Raw genomic sequence first — 13,062 nt, forward strand, 5'->3', positions numbered from 1 at the left:
CCAATTAAAGCAGAACATGAATTTGATTGCAAAAGAAAGAAATGACTAACAGGTGCCAGATGAATAATGGCATAGCCTCGGTTGGAAAACACACTTGCCTAATTGACAGCTTATTTCCTGGCATGAGCATCAGCATCACATCATCTCATTAACTCCAGCGTGAGTCAGACACGACACGTATTTGTTTTGTCAGACTGAATGGGAGGAGTATGTTCCCGAAACATGAGCCACAGTCTGACAGCAGCACCAGTGTTCTTAGAATGATACAAAGTGCCAGTGTTGGTTGTGAGCATTGGGAGCACACTGTGAAATGACAGCATAAGAACCGATGGAGCCAGTGGAGGGGTATGACTGGCATCTTGTTTACCTCTGAACTGGAGTGGAAGGGAAAGGAGGCAGAGGAAGAGACCGAAAAATGCTGTTTTCCATTCGTTCTAATAGGCTTTTGACTCTGTGTTGTGGTGTCTCTGCTGTCTGGTTTAATCCTGCATGAAGGGAATCTGGGCACTAATCTGTATTTGGGTTATGTGGAAAGATTAAAGTCTTTTTTTTTTTCAGTCTTTACACATATAGGCTACATAAAGCGTTTGATCTTCCTGCTTTAGGCCAATTCTCTGTAGCCTATTGCTTTGGCACACACACTTTTCAATTTCCACTTCCACTGAAGCGATTTCTCATTTCTGAGGTCCTGCAGAGGGAGGCAGCGTGCGGCTGGTCATAAAGGGGAACTCCAACTGTAGCAATGAACTTTCATTGGGACAGACCAGAGACAGATTAAAAGAGTGGTCAAAACTGGAGCAGCAGAGGTCGAGACATCCTGACTTTTAATCCCTACATGGATCAAGCTTCAAAAACACCAGATCGCCATCAAAGAACTTAGTAGCGTCTTCCGTTAGAACCTCCCAGCAGGGTGAATCCCCACATCTGTCAAAGTTCATATAGGTTATGCTTGTTGTTAGAAGTTGGGAGTCTCAAACCAAAGTTGTGTAATGGAATCAGCAGGGTTATTTTTCAAAACTGAAACAAATGCATTTTCAAACAAACAGCTAGCTTGTCCTATCAAATCAAAGGCTCCCTTTGATTTGATACCTATGTTCCCCGGGTTCTATGTTACAACATAGGACCCGGGAACATAGGGATGACCCCAATTAACCACACTTAAGCTAACAAATTAGCTCAAGGGGCATAGCTAGCAGAGTGATAGCTAGCTTTGTTGGGTGAGTGTGTATGGCTCTCAGTTGAACTTCCCAAACCATATGTTCAGTTATGAAAGTTGAAGACGCTGCAATTCTGCTATAACTTCACTGGCCTCTGTGTCCGCAAGTGACAGATCAGGGCCACAGCCAGTGGCGGATTAAGGCGGCCATGGGCCCCTTTAGGCTACTGTTTGCTTGCCCCCCTAGCCCCCCCCCCCCCCCCCCCCCCCCCCTTATTAATCATGCTTTATCAGAAAAAATCCCCGCTCGCACAGAAGAAGAGTCTACAACCTTGAAAAATCCTGTCAATTTAGACATTTCTTTTAGGAGATCTTGGCTCCGTTGTTCTTTTAGTCATTGTGCTTTTCTTTTCCGCGCTCCACTATCACAGTTCCTCTATGACATTTCGCTGCTGTACTGTGTAGTAACAGTGAGTGACGTATCATTTGGCAACCAAAACTGACCTTATGAACCCGGCCACATGATGGCAGCTGATTGGGTAAACGTGTCTCATGTCTGTCCAATCAGTGACGTCATTTTTTTGAATGTTTCTGAGGGCCTCAATAATGAGCTAAACAGGGTTCGAACACCTTTTGCAAGATCAAATTTGCGCGTTCTAGGTCTATTCTCAAGCTTTTCCAGCACCTTATAGCTGTGGTAAATTATAGACTTCTACAAATACATACAATTTGAAAATTATTACTTTTTTACCACTTCAAAAAGAGATGGTATTATACTATAAACAACTTTTTTATTAGAAGGACAAGAAATTAAATTGAAGAATCTTCAAGGATTTCAAGCACCCGTACGAACCCTGGTTAAATTAAAGAAACTTAAAATTTTCTGGCCAATCTGAGGCTCCTGCACACCTTGGGCCCCTAGGCAGCAGCCTAGAGCAGCCTCTGCATTAATCCGCCTCTGTCCGCAGCAATAAACGTTTGCTAACATTAGCCACCACAAGCTAGTGGTCCAAGTAGGCCTGAGGCTGTAGCAACAACAAGCCGGACTGTATTGAATTAAACAAGGGTGTGATTCATTGCTGATGAAGTTGACTTTCTATCTGTAAGCTGCGTTATTCTTCTTTTAAACACTACATAGTCTTGCTTTCAAAAACTCCCTTCAGAGCCACAAAAGAAACTATACAACTGAGTTATTAAGAATGCCCTTTTACGCCCAGTTGCTGTTTTTTTTTCATTGTAAAAGAAAATGGTTCTTTGTCTATTTCAATCATTTATCTCTTACAATGGGAACTTTCAGTTACATGGTTCTAGGCTACAATTAGAACCAAAAACTCAACCAATGAACCCCTTGATAGTTCATCCATTTTCTGTATGAAATCTCTGTCCTTACACACCCTTGGAGACTCTGTGTCCACATTGTTTCTTGCACTGCTTCACTCTAACCCCAACCAGTAATTGGGAGTCTCACCCTGGTGTCTAGAGACAGCTTCCTGCAGGTGATTCACCGGCTAGCTGAACACATGAACTTTAGACTGAGCGGGAGCAGTTTGTGCAGCGCATGGCTGTGTGTCTGCTGCCGCTACGGCCGAGGGTGACACAGCCGGTCGCTTGAATTCGTGAGCAGCTCGGCTCCAGACTCAGACGAACGATCCCCGCTCTTCTTGCTGCAGCTGTTATGGCCCACACTGTCAAATGGAAAACAGCAACTACAACATGTGGCAGGCATGCACAAATCATCATGCGCACCACATTGCGTGCATGGATTGACAAAAAGATGCGTTCGATCTGCCGCCACATAAAGAGCGAAATGAGGCTACTTATCTGGTGTGACTAGCAGCCGAGTTATCAGGCTAACCATGAACACTCACAAGTCGGAATAACAAGGTTTTCGTGTTTTTCCAGTTCTGCCCACGAGTGCATCATAGTAGTACTTTGGGGTTGCTTACGTCAGCATGCAGACAAACAGTGATAAAGCTAACACATTGATCTTGAGCAAACAGCTGAGGTTGGTGAGATTGTTCGAGGTATGTGGTCATAAACTGCAGGTGGAGAAGGACCAAAGATATGAGGATAGATTGTTCATTCTATATACACAGTGCAATACTGAGCACAAGCAGTCACAGATTGTACAGTATGAAAACTCGTAAGTCAGTCTTGTGACTTTGAACTTAAATTGGGATTCAAATGCGTACGCAAATCCCATTCAACTTTGGATTTGTTTGAACCCTCCGACCGCTGCGCTGGGCTCTGAGAAGCGGGTGAATTCGGGGACATTTCTCAGCGGAACACACACACATACACAAATCACATACATATGGGAGGCAAAGTGAACGGAAGTTCAGCCAAGTCGAGACAAAGTACTCGCCTTTATTTCCTAACAAGCAGAAATCCTCACGGTGATTCAGTGACATTGTTTGACTGTCAGTACACCACTTAGTTAAGACCGGCTCCACAGGACCCACGGGATGAAGACGTGACACGTGAGGACTGTATGGAGACAGACAGCCGGGGAAATGGAAGGAGGAAAAAGAAGTGGGGGGAAAAGAAGGTTATGTGCAGGGGGTAGCAATTAAGTGTCAGTCGGGGGACTTTGTGATGAGCTTTCTCCGAAGTCAGGCACTGAAAAGCAGGAAGAAAGGGCTGACTCCTAAACATGCACTGTGCACAAACAATAGATATGCACAGTGCACAGTAAGTCGCTCTTACACAACACCGAATCTACTGCATGCATGCACACACACAGCATGGGAGCTCTGAGTCATGCTCAGCTGCAACTGTCTCTGCTCACTGAGATCAACGTTCAGACTTTATGAGTAACATATATTTCACTGTCTGAAGTGAAAGCTAGTTGAATAGACGGTCAGACACATGGATAGATACATAGATATATACGGTATACATACATAAAATGTTTTATGCATGGGTTATGCAAGGGTATGCAATGTTTTCACCTATTGGCAGAGCCAGGCTAACTGTTGCCCCCCCGGTTCCAGTCTTTATGCTAAGCTAGGCTAACTGGCCCCGGGCTCCAGCTTCATATTTAATGGACAGACATTAGAGCGGGCATTGATCTACTCATCAAACTTCCGGTGGGAAAATGAATAAGCACATTAGGCAGAAATGTTGAACTATTCCCTTTATGACTCACTGCGAAGGAGAGAAGGAAAAATCCACTTGAGTGTTTTACGCTGACAGACAAGTGATCCCTGCTGCGGTAAAACCCATCAACTTCAATTCTCCCGTTCTCTAAGGAATTGATTTGAGGCCAGCTTCTCAGGGAGTCGATGGTCTACTTTTCACAATGAGCGTAATTTCATTCAGGCCTTTATTACTGAATGAGCCCGCTTGCCTAAATCTGATACTGTTACAGGGCTGATATAAATAGACAAATAGATAAATGTCTTGTGAATGGACTGGGACAAAGGTAAGGCAATGAATATTGAAAACCTTAAAATACTTGCAGATTTTCATCAGATCCACCGCTCCGTGAGATAAGATTTGGCGTACAATTGCACAATTGTGTGCATTGCATTGTGGGTGGGGTCACTGTGTGGCTAAACCTCTGAGCACAATCCACAAACACACCCCAGTGTTGATCAAAGTCAAGAGCTGGTTTCGATGTTTTTGTGACAACTGGCCTCAGATGTGGGGAAATAAGCTTGCTCACCTATTAGTATAACTTTAATCCATACTTCCAGCTGCTTCCACTGGCAGCTAGTGTCTACTTAAAGAGTAAATCCGGCACAAAATCATCCCAGGGTCTTTTTCGACACTTACACACATCAAATAAGCAATCGAGACTGTTTTTTTAGTGTAACAACTATTAGAGGAGAAATCCCCGGGAGTTGCTAACAGCGGACGTGGCTATCACTGATAAGCTCGGGGCAGTGAGGTAAAGGCATTAAAACGTCTTTTTTAACCACTAATACTGCTCAAAATAACAGCAAACCTGTGCAGTAGCATGATACACATAAAACGAGGCGCCAACAACGTAGCTAGTGAAGCGATTTTATTAAAAGAGTGTTTTAAAGACTTACCAACTGGCCCCTGTACCAGCTCCTCTCATAGTAAAGTCCATTCAAGTCATTATCAAAGTCAATCCAAAAGGAAGGAGCCCATTGGTGCTTTGTTTTAAGTGTAGGGACTCTTATCGTGCTACTGCAGATGTTTGGTGTTATTTTGAGCAGTATTAGTGGTTAAACAAGACGTTTTAATGCGTTCACCGCGCTGCCCCGAGCTAATCTGTGTTAGCCAAGTCCGGCTGTTAGCGACTCCCCAGGATTTTCTCCGTTGTAACATCACACACAGCATTAGCTTTTACGTTACTCATCGTCTAAGAATTCGGTTCTAATTTCTATCCGTTTCTGAAAGTGTCTCAGAGGCTGAAGGGCGGTTTGTGTCAGCCTCGCTGGGGCCTTCCTCGCTCTGAGCCTTCTGCTCCTTGGCTGCGTGCATCTTCAGCTGCTTCTTGAGGGAGGACTGGTCAGTGCAGGTCTTTCCACACTGGCTGCAGAGGAAGACCTTCTCTTTGGTGCGGACCAGTTCATGCATGAAAAAAAAAAAACGTCTCGATGGCTTATTTGATGTGTGTAAGTGTGGAAAAAGGAATTAGAAGAAGAATTACTTTATTTATCCCGCAACGGGGAAATTGAATTTTTTCACTATTATTATTAATCATGTCACACACACACAGGTCTGAAATACACACACATGCACAGACAGGACCTATACATGCAATTAAGGAGAGATGTTAGAGCGAGGGGGCTGCCAGTGACCGGTGCCCCGAGCAGTTGGAGGTTAGGTGCCTTGCTCAACAGCGCCCAAGTGATGAACTGGCACCTCTCCAGCCACCAGTCCACACTCCATACATGGTCCACACAGGGACTTGAACCAGCAACCCTACAGTTCCCAGCCAAGTCACCTATGGACTGAGCTACTGCCGCCCATTACACTTTAACCATTTTAATAGATCAAAATAAAGTATTCACATTAATCAAGGCCATGGGAAATACATTAGTGCGTATTGTTGTATATTGTACAAACCTACACTTAACCACGATGTCTGTTGCACTCTGTCACACTTAGTTCATTGCTTGATTTATCTGATGTTGGCTTTATTTTGATTTGTTTATGTTTTTATGCTTATTGTCACTCTGATCCTTTTCCACCTTTGTATTGAAACTGTTGCAAAATAATTTCCCTCGGGATAAATAAAGCTTCTTGAATCTTGAATATGCTTGAGTATATATTTTTTCATATACTTTATTATTACATGAAAAATAAAATCGGTGTGTGTTCAGTTTATTACGTGAGTACAGCCATAACACACCCATGCTCCAAGCCCAAGGAAATAAACAGTGAGATCGTGAGTGTACTCGGGATAAAACTATGTAAGGCATGAAGTGGCCTCCACCCTGCGTCAAGGGTTTTAACAGCGACAATTCAACCGGAAGCTCAGTAAACGAAACATACAAAATAAAAGCACGGCATTAGCCACGTTTGGGGAAAAGGGGGGTACCTTTAAACGAGCGCGCTCTGTTAAAACACTAAATAATGAATGACGCAGCTTCACACACACTAGATACAAAAACACTGGATACAAAAATAGCATTTTCTCCAAATAGTGTCGCTTTACGCACGCCGTGAGCGGGAAACGCGGTGTTACTCCGGCTCACTTGACGGCAGTCACCTTTCCTTGATCCCGACCCTGCAGCCAATCAGCGGCTGTCAGAGACACACGGACGGTGATAACATCCACGGAGCAGGCTGCGGGCAGGAGGAACAAAGAAAGCCGCCCGTTGCGTGCAAAACGTCCCTTTTTTTCTCTTCGTCACCGCGGACACTTATCCACCGAGCAGAAGCGGGGTTTGTTTTTTTTTTGCTTTACTTTGAACCGTGTCCCGTAAGTGTGAAATGTCACCGTGCGTCGTAAGCGCGACGGGTCGGTTTTACTGAGGAAACTTGGCGTCGTGAGAGGGTTTTTTGGCGGATTCTCCAAACCCTCCTCGCCTCGGTTACGCACCGGTTGGTAAGTTGTTGTTTTTTTTTTCCTCTTCCGCAAGACCGACACATTAACATAGTACCGAAAACAACACTAAACACAAACCGTGACTGTGTTGTTACTTTGTTGTAAACTCACATTTCAAACTTTCCCCTTGTGTTAATTTGATACATTCCCTCCGCACTCTCCCTGGAGCTTCAACCAAACTCTGTGAAATATTCTGCTAATTTAGTGCTGCACTCCTCCTCGGCTGGCAAACACACACAAAAGCAACCAAACATGGGTTACGTTGTCTATTTAGCGTCCACACGTGAATTCGGCTTTAAAACCAGTGGCTTATTTTATCTATTTAAAGCACTTTAACTTGTTGAATTGCTTTGGTTTCACACGCACTGAACCAACAGCTCAGCTAAGACTCCAGTCAGTAAAGCAAGTGAAGCGTTTTGATGCTGCTCTGAGTTGCTTCATTTGCAAAGTTGTGTTTTAATGGTTCAATTCAATTCAAAAAAACTTTATTTGTCCCCGGGGGGGCAATTCAGGGCACACAGAGCAGCACATAACGACAGTGCAACTATACAAAGACATTTGAACCTATGTAGCCTGACGTTGCAGTCCACACCAAAGTGCCCGACTTTCAATGGAGATGGAGATGGTTCAATGGAGAGCTGTTCACACGAGGCACCGTCTGCAGTGGCAAACCAGTTCTGCTTGCTGCCTCTGAGACACACTTTTATTCATCTCATCTCATCTTCAGTCTCTTATCCGGGGTCGGGTCGCGGGGGCAGCAGCTTTAGCAGGGGACCCCAAACTTCCCTTTCCCGGGCCACATTAACCAGCTCTAACTGGGGGATCCAGAGGCGTTCCCAGGCCAGCGTGGAGATCTAATCTCTCCACCTAGTCCTGGGTCTTCCCCGATGCCTCCTCCCAACTTTTATTTATGCCTTCCTTATTCATGAATAAATCAAATGGCAGTTTCCCCTCGCATTAATTCATTCATTCACTCGCTTATCTGTGGGCTGGGGAAGTGACAAAGAGACCTGATTCTGTTGCCAGCATTTTAAAGTTCCTTTATACATTTCTGTGGAGTTTTCAAATTAATCTGGAGCGCGCACACAGCCTTTTATCTCCCTCTCATTATTCCAGGTGAGTGAGCAAGGCACCCCGATGCCCTAGAAGCAATGCAGAGTTGACTGTTTGAGTTCATTCAGTGTCCATTTGATTTTAAAGCGGGGGGGGGGGGGGGGGGGGGGGGGCTTGCTAGTCCGAGGCTAAATGCATCGCTTGTTACCACACCATCTGCTTTGCCCTCCTGGGCATTGGCAGGCCAGTGTCCAGATAGTGTTATGAGAGATTTGTGTGGGTAGACCGCAGCAGATGGTGAGATGGAGAACTGGCCGGTTTTGGTATCTCGGCTCACTGTCGTATTTGTTGGTCTCGTTTTCAGTTGTGATTGGTGCAGTAAACAAAAACCCAAACCTTCTTTTTCCCCACCATAGTCTGCGCTGCAAATGTCTGGATGTTGATTGGTTCCCCTATACTGTTGAAAGCCAGGTCATATACTCCCATCATAGAGCAACCATTGATTGCTGCACTCTATCTCCCACCATCTGCGGGTTGACCCCCGTGACCGCTGACATCGGTTGACCCCTCTGTTAGCGCGAGGGTGGGTGGCATGAACGTGCGTAGGTCCTCACTATTCAGAGGTCAACAGTGACGTCGCACTGTTTAATTTGAGTTTACCAGAAAGCAAATAAAAGGGTGTTCACTTCAAAGTAAATGGTTGGACCAGTGTTTTCACTTTAACTGAACCGAACACAGATTACAGTGGATTTGATTGCAACCCAATCATAAGTCTGTTTTTCTACATGAATCCTGTTCATGTGTGTGTGGTAAGAGATTCAGTCAGTGATCAGGTAATGTTTTGTTTTCATCAGCAGTAACACTTTTAAAAATGCCTTTCTCTCATTTCCCAGAGCTCAATACTACCTTTTTAAAGTGGTTGCCAGGCTGGCTATTTGTAATTAGGGTAACTATAATTAAATAGTAAATGGACTTGTACCTTTTTATAGTGCCTTTCTAGTCAGGTGCTTTCACACTAGTCACATTCACCCATTCACACAGACATTCACAGCGATGGCAGTGGACATCTACATACCATCTAATCTAACCATTCAGAACACATTCACACACCCATGCGCAGCACAGGGTTCAGTGTCTTGTGTCAAGGACACTTCGACATGCAGACCAGGGATGGAACCACCGTTCTCTCAATTTGGGGACAACCCACTCTACATCTAGACCAAAGCCACCCCAATTAAGGTACTATGCAGTTATAAGTCAGCGTAATAAGGGACATGGGACGTAAAATAAAAGCTTTGTTGCAGTAAGCTTAGCAAAATTATTTTCTTAAGTTGTTTCAACAGTCAAATAACTTAATTTGCGTCATCGTTTTCTATAAAAACAAATGCCTGTGTGCACGTGCAGCCTTTTCTGGACCTGGTTCTGACTGTCACAGCAATATTTAAATAAATATCTCTAATGAATATAGCAAAGCAATGTTTTTATCTTGTAGTGCACTACAGCGACCAGGAACTATCCACAACTATTGCTAATGGTGAAAAAAGGGAGCGGGTAGACATTGATAGAGTACTGTGCAGTGGAAAAGGCGCCAATATAAGCTAAAACAAATTGCTTTTCCTTTGCCCTGCATTGCTACTGGACACTGTATAGGTGGAAACCCATGTTTGCTACTTAATTTTTAGCAAAGCACACAATTACATGTGAGTAGAGAGATATCTTTCAGAAAGAACTCTTTAATTTAAATGTCTGTTGAATTACCGTAACAGGTCTCTCCCACCTAAGTCAAAGTTGTCACCTCATGAGACTCAACTGTATGAAATTTGAGAATGATCGTGCGTTGCTTACGGTGAGCACACTTGTAACTAACACAAGGTATAAAAACGGCCCATTAACATTCAACATCTCCCACCAGCGCGCAGCTGCAATAGTCTGACAGTAGCCATGCAATAACCTGAAAGTTAGCCATACACTGTCGATGGCTCTCGGGTGATGCAACTGTTAGGCTTGCAACATCTCTGTCGGGATATTTGGTGAGATCATGTTGACAAACGAGGTGGGAAAGGATTGGAGTGTAGCTCCGTCATACCTTCTGTGTCAAGAAGCAAATCCGTTCTAACGACCCGGCCCTGACATGAAAATTAGGTTTCAGAAGCTGCACCCAATCTCACCTGGCTCATATGACGTTACCCCCTCATTATGGCAGCACACATCTTCTAATCTTTGCTTAATCATTTATTGAAGTAGTCGTTCATTTTCATCGACTAAGCAATCAATTGAATAATTGCTTGAGCTCCATCATGCATGTCACCTACTAAGAGGTTCACATGAAAGGTCTCTCCCACTTGGCTGCTCCCATTTGTGGTCTGTTTCATGTGACATGAATGCAGCGGTAGACTGATGACAAAGAGCCGACCCTCAGATGTCTTAAAATGACCACCCTTTTTACTGAATTCAGCATTTTTATAACGAGAGAGCAGCACGCAGAGAATCGTCCACAGCGACGATTCTGATCATTTTGCAGCCCTACCACACCGTGTACCCAGACACTCCCCCACCTCATTCTCCCTGTCATCCATGCACACACACGCTTGCACACACACACACAACCACGCTGGCACACGCATACATATTTAGAGACGAGGCTGTTTCAGCAGAGTGGCACTGTAGCCAGTGTGCCTGTTGCTGACTCAGTAGAATGTTAATGTTGTGAAATCCCATTAAGAGCAATCGGGTACAGAGCAGGGGCACGCCTGGGCTTTACGGGACAGCGGGTCATTTTAAAAGGCCAGCAGTGCCCTTGTGTTTGCACCATGTAATAGAATCTAATCACTTGAGTGTCTCACACTAAATTGAATTGCTCTTTTTAAATCGCTGTCACTTAAGTTTATCTGCCGTCGAAGGCCATTTAAGTTATTTTGGAGTGTTGCCGGTTGAGAATAATTGTTCTTAGAGCCGCAGCTGCACTCTGGTACTTGGGGGAACGTACTATGTGGTTATTTTCCTGATTGCTTCTGTCACTGTTGTGTTGGGAGACACAAAGCAAAGAAACACCCATCAACTGTTTTCATTGCCCTGTCCTGATGATTAGGTTGCTTGAACAGCAGGTACTACATGCAAAGTAAGTAGCAACATTTGGTTGTCTTGTGAGTGCCAGCCCGTAGTCCACACGGAGACGCGCTTTCCTGTAACCGCACAACTTTTGTATCGTTTTGGCTGAACATCCACACGCAGCTGGGGTTATCGGAGCCTGAAAACAGTATCTTTTGTAACTCCCAGAGTGGTAAGATTTGAAAACGCCCCCATGGCATGGTTGTACATGGCGCACATAAAATGACGTCAGAACCGCTGTAGACCTCGTGTTCGTGCTCGTACACATGCGCACACTTGTGCATTTGCAAACGTGCTTTACAAAAGCCCACCTCTCCCAAACGGGCCGTGACCTAGACTTTAGCCGTGAAACATGCTTGGGCACGGTACAGATGGACAGTGTGAGTGCGCCCATAGACTGTATACTGAACTGTACTCTGCGCAACATGCCTGGGAAGAGCCTCACAGCAGCACCCGCGGCTTGTTGAGGACTGTAACTACAGAGTGATTCGTGCATCAGAGTGTCCAAAACACCACACAAGTCTCCAGTAACACCAGAAACCGTCGCTAGATTTCTCTCTAGGATGGATGGAGATTTGGGAAGTCGGCAGAAACTCGCTGGTGTTTGTATTATGCCCAGCGGGTCCCCGTCTCTTCTTCTCTGTTGTTGGTGTATGTGGCAGTTACTGGCATGTGTATTACAGCGTTTATAGTCGGTTTCACTGGTTTCGTGTGGACACGGATATTTCTCGAGTCGAGGCTGTGTTGAGGGAAAACTTTTTAAGAATGACAGAGAAAGAAAAGGTTGTCGATCCTGCGGACGTACCCTTAGAGTGGCCATTTTGTGGGCTTTTTTTGACTGGAAGGGATAAGACAGTGTTAAGCTCCAAGTGCCCACCCTGTCACCGATGTTTTTGATTGTAGCACGTTGCCACTAGCTTCAGACGGTCAATATTGATTCGATAGGACAGGGGACATTTATTTGAGTTTCTATAATATGCTCACCCATTTTAAGTAAATCCCACTCATTGTTTTCTTCCTTTAGTCATTATGTGCCTTAACAGAAAAGCTATTGCACACGCGGGACAGTGTTGCCTGTCACTGCTGGGTTAGTGATGCACGCTGAGGATTGGATTCTCACCCAGCTCTTTAGGCAAATGATGGATGTTCCTCCCTAGGGAGGGAAGTGAGAGCAATGATGTGCCGGCGTTACTAGGGATGTTTATCTTTCACATATGAGAAGGATGTGGTGTAAAGCGCTCCTCCTGGAAGAAGCTTCCTCCACCCACATGTTTCTATACTGGTACACCGGAGCTCTGCATTATGTGCTGCATTGAGCCACGAACTCCTGTGAATGAAAACTACTCTTGACAGTGGTTATGCACACCATGTGTTCACTAAATCCCCTTTGTACTTACCATAGCAGTTGATGATACTAGAATTTCCAACCTCAATAGCAGTATGCCGTGTGTGAAAGCAGTGATTTAGAGCCACCGTTGAGATGGTTTCAATAGAGCCTACTTATGTTGTGCTTGCATGTTTTTGTGAGTCACCAGAGTTTTGCTGTTTGTGGGGTGTACAACTTTGTTGGATCTTAAAATTGAATGCTCCTAAATTGAAAAAACAAAACAAAACACTGTAGTGCAACTTCTGACAGCAAATGTGAGATTATGCATGACGTGGATGCATAATGTCTGCACCCGGACCTTAATTTGACCGCTCATCTTTGTATCCAACA

At 44.7% G+C, this 13,062-nt stretch overlaps 1 protein-coding gene across 1 annotated transcript in view; it reads left to right on the forward strand.

Annotated features, from left to right (window-relative positions):
- Window positions 1-7,012: 7,012 nt before the first annotated feature.
- Window positions 7,013-13,062, forward strand: part of LOC310946730 (SPRY domain-containing SOCS box protein 4-like) — a 45,446-nt gene continuing 39,396 nt past the window's right edge. Inside the window, exon 1 of the mRNA XM_083913280.1 lies at window positions 7,013-7,184. The gene's annotated coding sequence lies outside the window, so the exon portion shown is untranslated. The remainder of the gene's footprint in view (window positions 7,185-13,062) is intronic.

This window comes from Echiichthys vipera (genome assembly GCF_963691815.1).
Source record: "Echiichthys vipera genome assembly, chromosome: 5".
In the NCBI taxonomy this organism is placed as follows: Eukaryota; Metazoa; Chordata; class Actinopteri; order Perciformes; family Trachinidae; genus Echiichthys; species Echiichthys vipera.